Source organism: Tetrao urogallus (genome assembly GCF_951394365.1).
Source record: "Tetrao urogallus genome assembly, chromosome: 13".
NCBI classification, from domain to species: Eukaryota; Metazoa; Chordata; class Aves; order Galliformes; family Phasianidae; genus Tetrao; species Tetrao urogallus.
The window spans coordinates 3,429,495-3,437,047 of NC_136826.1; positions in this window are offsets into that span (position 1 = coordinate 3,429,495).

A 7,553-nucleotide genomic window follows, 5' to 3' on the forward strand; every position below is an offset into this window, starting at 1 on the left:
CTCTCAGCCAGTTTGGAACAGTCTACACTACAGATTGGGAATTGCAGTGTATATTTTTTAAGTGATTTGTTTGAATTTTCCTCCCAGAAAACAACTGAGATGCAATTAATGCTGAGATGATCCTGCCGCAATGCCGTGGGATGGTACTGAAAAAATCTTTGACTCCTTCAAGATAATCCCCTCAGAACCTCAAATCAGAGTAGCGTATACATTTTAAGAAACTATGACAGGGATCTCTCCACAAAATGGCCAGCAAACTATTCTCTGATTCCAAAGTTAATTGCCACCTACTGTTAGCAGTAAAAAGAATGAAACATCAGTCCTTCCCTCAGCAGCTTGAGGTTGCTTTCGGCCTATCAGTCTTTTTTGCTGTAAGAAAATGATTAGCCTACACTTTGCAGAGGAAATCTCAAAGTGCCTTAGCTCTGCTGGTCTAGAGATTAGCCAGTGAACATATATAAACGTAAGAGAGTGAACCAACTTCCTTGGATTGATCAATTTATTCTTCAGGGTGACTGTATATCACTATTCTCGTAAGTAATGCCACCAGCTTTGCAAATGAGTTGATTAAGGAAGGCCAGATGACACATCATTGTTGAGTCTTTGTTCCACAATACTTTTGCTACTTTCTGTGCTACAATAGCACACTTTGCTTAAAGCAGGGAGCCAGTCAGAGAATCCTTGCTGTGTGTGTGTTTATCATCCAAACCCAGAGCTGGACATTTGGTGTGTGCTACAAAAGACTCTGGCTGCGTTCTTTGTCTGGGGAAGATTCCTGAAAGTAACATTTCCTAGTTGTTTCCCTGCTCAAATAAGAGAAACTATGAGGAAAAAAAATAATAGTAAGCAGTAGATTTCAATGCATTTATAGGTACTGTCATCTTCATTCTTAAAACCAGCATGCTGAGGACAAGAGTGACAGGTAAATTTAGGGGGAAGGCATGAAGTTTAGCAGATGCTGCCTGGGTTTACTGCTGAAACGACATAAAATATTTAAAAGTACTGTAAGAGGCCTACAGTAAAGTACCTCTAATAGTGCTGTTTAAGTCTGAATTTATGGAGACATAACACCTGGCAAAGCTTGAAAAAAAAGAAAACAAGATTAGTAACTTCTGCGTCTTGACAAATGGCAAATAGAAACATAACATTTTTTCCTTGACCTAGTTGTGATTGAAACCTTCAATTCCCATCCAATTAAAACTGGGCAGTAGAACAACAAGAGCATTGGGAACAAAGAGAACAAGCTGACAGTGAGTTATGTGGGCTTGGTCCTGTAGTTGATATGAAACGAGAAAGATGTTCCAATTAAGCTGAATACTGAAAGCTGAGGCACTGAGACAAGTGAAAGTCTAAGGTAGTATTTTCTGAAGCTCCTGACTGAGTTTCAGAGCAAATTATCTAATTGACTAACTTCCTTTCTCAGCGAAAGGATCTTAATTCTGATGCCTTCAAAGCTCCAATACCCTCTGAATGTTGAGAGAGCTTCGTTGCTTTGCGATAGCAGTTGATATTACTGAGTCTGTGTGCCCCATCAGAAGTTACCACTTCCTCAGAAAAACAAAGAGAGAGCATCTGCTGGAGTCTTGGTGCCTTAATTAACCTTAGCAGCAATGAAGTTGTACCAAATTCAGTGGCTGGAGCCAGTGAAATCTGTGCATCATCTGCTGAATGCTGTTGGCTGTTAGCTGCCAGTAAAATACCATGAAAGGACTGCTGGGAAAAATACCTTCTTAAACTGAATAAAAGAACTCTTGTCAGTGCCTTTTTAACTTCTTAATATTTGTCCCATGGTTACCTAACCTTAAAAGTTTGGCTATCTCCGTAGCATCTCAGCTTGTGTGGAGGGGCTCACTTCCCCAGACTCCATCAAACAAAAAGGCTTCTGGGAAAACTCCTTGATGGATCAGCACCTGATCTTTTCACTCTTCTACCTCCCTATATTGGCAGTACACACAAGATATTTCAGCTGAGGGATAGCTTTTGCACAGATATGCCTATTCTCTATACAAACCTCCTATTATATGCACATTTTAAAGAATATTGCCTGCAGGTGTTATCCAAGTATTGAAAAATGCACCAATTTGGGCTTTGTTTAAGCAATAATGACTGATGGAAAGGGTGGTTTTTTTCAGCTGAGTGTGCCAAGCTTTTCTGGTAATTTAACTGCTGGGAAAGTCCTCCCTGTCAGTCATCACTGCTTAGCTAATTATTAGATGGGGGAAGGTTTGTTATTACTCACCAGAAAGTTCCAGATAACTGCTTTTTTTGCTGTTATGAAACATTCAAGTATAAAGAAAAACCACCAACAGTTCCCTTTCAAGGTATTCTACATTGGTCTTCAACTTTTCCCAGGTATGGATTGTTTTTGTACAGCATTTAGAGATCAGCACAGTAACTGATAAGAAAATGGGACGATACCACGTAGTTTTCAGTACAATTGCTGTTGCGCTTGGTTGCCTTCAGCAAACTTTCTAGTAAAAAAAAGCAACTTTCAGAGACTGGAAAGAACTGCAGCCGTCAGCCACAGGCCCAGGCAGTATAGAAGCTGTTATGAGCAGGCAGCAGGGGCTCTCTTGGCATTTGACTGCTATGTGCTTCATGGCAATCTATAATTAATAAATATGAAACATGGCAATGATTATAGATGGCTAATAACAAACATTTCATATTTTTGTATATACAGATCTATATAATATCAAAACAAAGATTATATAGATGAATGTTAGATAAATATGCTAAGACAAGATAAACAAATTAGTATAAGCTGCCATGTGAGCAAAAGAAAAGAATGTCTTACATTTCTGCACGGGCAAAGGCTTATGGCTGTCTGCTGGTCCTTCAGCTCCAACTTGGGCAATAACAGTGGCATGGACTCATGCTCTTGTCTATAGAGAATGCTGTCATACTGTGGTATTAAGACAAAACTTGACTGCTCCAGCTCTCAGCTGTTCTATAGACCTAAACCTGTATTCCAAGATATGTGTGTAGTTCAGCTCCCCAAACATTTTGGTCCTACCGTGAAGCAGATGCTGGCCAGTGGCAGCTGGTGCCGAGTTATGGTAGCCCCAAAAATTTGTACGCTCAGAGACAAGTGCTGTTCACCTGAGATCAAAGGGGACTTTGGTTACATCTGTCACTGTGTACATTTGTCTCTCAGGGAAGTATGAAATTGAACCCTGTCATTCCAAAGAGCACAGCCACGAGCTGACTGCTGAGTCAAGAGGCCTCCATATGTGCCTCGCATGTATTAGAGAATTGCAAGCAAGTTCTACTCTCTCACATTAGGAACCAATAGTCACACAAAAGCTTTTTCTGTTGTACCGAGAGAGTGATTCATGTCACTGCTTTCCCTTTTGTAGCAGCAACATTCAGTACCAAGACCCTTCGAGGCAATATATTCCAGGATGAATTATCAGCTAGTGCATGGATGCGATAAACATGACTAGATTTGCATGCTGGTGCACATATGGACTGAAATTCTAACCTCATTGGAATGGGTGGGAGCTTTGCTGGTCACTACACTGTCACCAGGATCTCACCCACTTATCTTAAAATGTGATGGATGCAGAGCCCTGCCTCTCTGCTGTACCTTCAGCAGGTGTTCCATGTGGTAACACTAAGATAATTTCTTACAAGTTTTATTGTCTTGAAATCATGTAATTTCAATTGTGTATTGATGATATCCAGAAGAGACCAACTGCTTCTAAATATATATTACCAAAGATATGTAATTTAAATCCTAAAATTTCGAACGAAAGATCAAATATAGCTTCTTGAAGAATGTAATGGCATAGCAGGTAGTCCAGAGGCAAGTAAGAACTAAGGAAGCCACAATATTGATGTGGGCCCAAATGCATAGCAGGCTTAACAATTCAATGCAGACAAATCCCCCTCTGCAACAGGATTGAAGTGTTTGCCTATTATACACCATTTGTGCATACCATATTATACAGCTCTTTTCTGTGCACATTGTGTAACACCCACAGACAAAAATTGTACCTTGGTTGGAAGAACCACCCTAGCAAAGAGAAGAGAACAGGAGAATATTTCAGTAAGCAGACAGCCTGTGTCAAGCAAAGGAAAAGATGGAATCAGTGATTCATTACTTTGACTTAGGATCAGGTTTTTTTGTATTGGAAAACAAGTAGAACAAAAGAGTACATTTTTGAGTAATCATAGATTATATTTTTGGATTAGCAAGCAAAGAGAGAAAAAGGCATTAAAATGTTCATATACCACTCAATATTTTGTTGCAAAAATTGGTGTGGTTTTTTAATAGTATTAAATCATTTCAGGCTGACCTGTATTAATGTTAACATTTCTTGCAGAAATGGTTCTCCCTGATTTTAGGGCTAATGTCTTGGTTTAGGATACATTGTCAGTTTTATCCTGTCACCTACTCCCTCAGAACTTTTGGACAAGTCTATTTTCCAGTCTCAGCTTTTTACCTCCAAGATGGGAATAGCAATCATAACTCCTTTACTTGTCTCATCTGTTCATCTCTCTCATGTGTGTACGGCCTTCGGACCTTTTTTCGGACTTGGTGTATATCACAGGCAGTAAGATATGAGCCTTGGTAACATCTCTGGGGAAGTATTTTTCTTTCTGGCTGTACTGTACATCCATTATTCCTCAATCCCATATGACCATACTGCTGTTATATAAATGCTAAGCGGTGATGCTAATAGTTGCAGAGAGACAGTGTACAAATGAGTCTTCAACAAAGGAAAGTTGGTTACTGAGGGAAACTTAAAGATGAAACAAGTGCAGTAAGCCAGACTTATACTTTAGCAGTGCAGAAACATCAGTGTCTAAAATGAACTTACAGGTACAGCTGGATGTCAGGCTTTTCTCTGGTGTCCAGTTCACCTGTTTGTCTCCTTGCCTTGAAACCTTTCTCTAGTTATTTTCAATATTGTTAGGTTTTAATTCGACCTAGGACACAACTTTAAATTATATCCACTGTTTCTCCAGGCCACGTTTTTTGTAATTTTTTTTTTCTTGTTAAAAGCAGAAATTTTGTTAAGAGTACACTGTGGATGGCTGTTCTAGATTATACAGAAGAAGTAAAGAAAAGGGTACTCTGCAGTTATTTTTATACTTCTTATTTTAGAGTTCTTTACTAAGAGGAAATTGGAATTGAAATGGCTGGTTCAAAGCAGAAGCATTTAAATGATCTGCACTTGGTTTCAGTTATCCACAAGATAAAATCACGTTATTTATTATTTTATCAATACTATCAGCATTGTTAAAGTAAGAGGTATCACTACCCCTTACTCATTACCAGTGTAATTTTTTTTAATTACTTTTTAATTGACTTTGTTTCAAAACACTATTAGGTACTAATAGTAATTCTAGTTGTGATTTTTTTTCCATTTACAAAAGCTTTTCAGGGGCTGAGTACTTTTGGTTGTTATTCTTACCAGGCAAGCTCTTAGAACTCACTTTAGAATCATAGAATCAACAAGACTGCAAAACCCTCCAAGATCATCTGGTCCAACGTTCCACCACTTTAGGAAGGAGCTCTTTTTTGCTAAAGCTAAGCAAGACCAGAGTCCTAAGAGTGCTCACTGGAAGGCACTCTGTAGGGCCAGCAGCCTCTGTGGGCTGAAGGCACAAAGCCATGCTGGCCAGTTTGGCCAGGAGCTCAGGAGCGCATTTGCTTGGTTGTTAGTGTCCAGTACACCATCTTCTCTCAGTGACATTCTGTATTACCTCCACATCTGCACTTGATGTCCATAACATGAAAGCACTGCTTCCTTTGTAGGTGCAATAAAGAAGTGAATTAGGGAGATGGCCATGAGCCCTACTCTAGTTCAGCATGCAGTACCTCTGATAGTGGAAGGCTGCATGTGTATGTTTTGCCTGTTATTGTTTCTGAAGCAGCTTGAAATTGCCCGAGAAAGTCACAATAAGCAAATGAAAGGTAAAATGAACTCAGTTAAAGATAAAGTGGGGAAGGAGGAGCTGGATTTTCAAAACTGCTACTATGATTTAGAGCCAGAACTCCAGTCATAACTCCCAATTCACAGGGAATTGACTGTCTATATCTTTCAAGCTTGTTCGAAACCACCACCCAATAATTTTTCCCTGGGCAGACATCACTAGCTATTGCTTTTCCCCAATGAGATAAGTATACCATAAATAACATTCAGCAAAATACGTCCATAATAGACACTTTTTATGCACTGTTTATACACTTTCACAAGGGTAAATAATATCTGTATATAAAGTTAAAATGGTTTAGTTCTGCTACAGATTAATACATACTTATACTGTAAAATATTGATTCCTTGCCAAATCTCATCTGTGGTAGTGCTTTCCAAGTCTGTCTTCCATTTCAGTTTGGTTTAAAGGATCAAAGAAGTTCCATTACCTAATAATCCCAGTAAATCAAGGAGACTGAAATCTGAGATATAAAATGAAGTGTATCTAAAGGCTAAAAAAAAAACCCACTGTCTTATGTTAGAGGTAGGTAAATTCTGTACAAATGCATTTACCTCACTGAAATAAAATCCACAACCCACTTTGGTGCCTTACAAAGTTTATTTTTCAGTACACGTGAATGAGAGGCTTCTTCAGTTCCAAGCCAAGCTGAAGTTCATTGAATATTTAGAAGCGCCAGACACGTATGTGTGCAGCCCAGGCTGGTTGATGTGGGTGCTCTCCCCATCTTGCCATGCACAGCTGCACCCAGTAGTTCCTTACTGCACGCAAGGCTGCAGCACGATGTGCAGTTCTCAGTCAGACCCACTCCACTTGAAGGTACACGGAATAGTTCATATTAAATGTATCAGTTTCTGCTGGAAATTTTTCCTTCTTTTTGTTGGCTGACAGTTTCAAATTATCAAGTTTTTTTTTTAAAAAAAACAGCAAACTTGTAGACTGTTCCAAGTTGAGAGGATCTGGGGACCTTTGCTCTAAAACAGTAGGACTTTTTTGTAAGCAAAGTATAACAGGAGAGGAAAATGAGCTGTTTTGCTAATGTAAGCATGTTTGCAGCTATTTTATTGAGAAACTCTGCTGATTCCATAATTTGAAGAAGATATTTTGCATGAAGTTCTTGACTTTAATCATCCAGAAACTTGATGTCCAGTTTAAATTTACCTAGGATTCTATATGGCCAAGAAGTATCACAAAGTCATAGAATCATAAATGACTTGGGTTGGAAGGGAACTTATAGACCATCCAATTCTAAGGGATACCTTCCCCCATTCAGCCAGTCCTTGAAGGCATTCATCCCATCTTTATTTTACTCAGTTTAGGGTAATATGGATTGCGTTATGGTGGCACCTATCTCCTGGCAATATGTGGAGCATGCAATTTATCTTTGACTACTGCCTAATTTTTGACGTTTAACACAAGGTGAGATTAATTCTAACTTTAAAATTTGGCCTGAGAAATGGCCTGCAGTTCGGGATTGGCTCCTATCCTCACTGTTTCAAACACTCAGTAGGGACTACCTGTGATATTGAATTCTCTATGTCAGTAACTCCTCCATACCACATTGTTCCTTCAGAGGAATCTTCTCCCATCCAGGTAGCGCTGGGTCT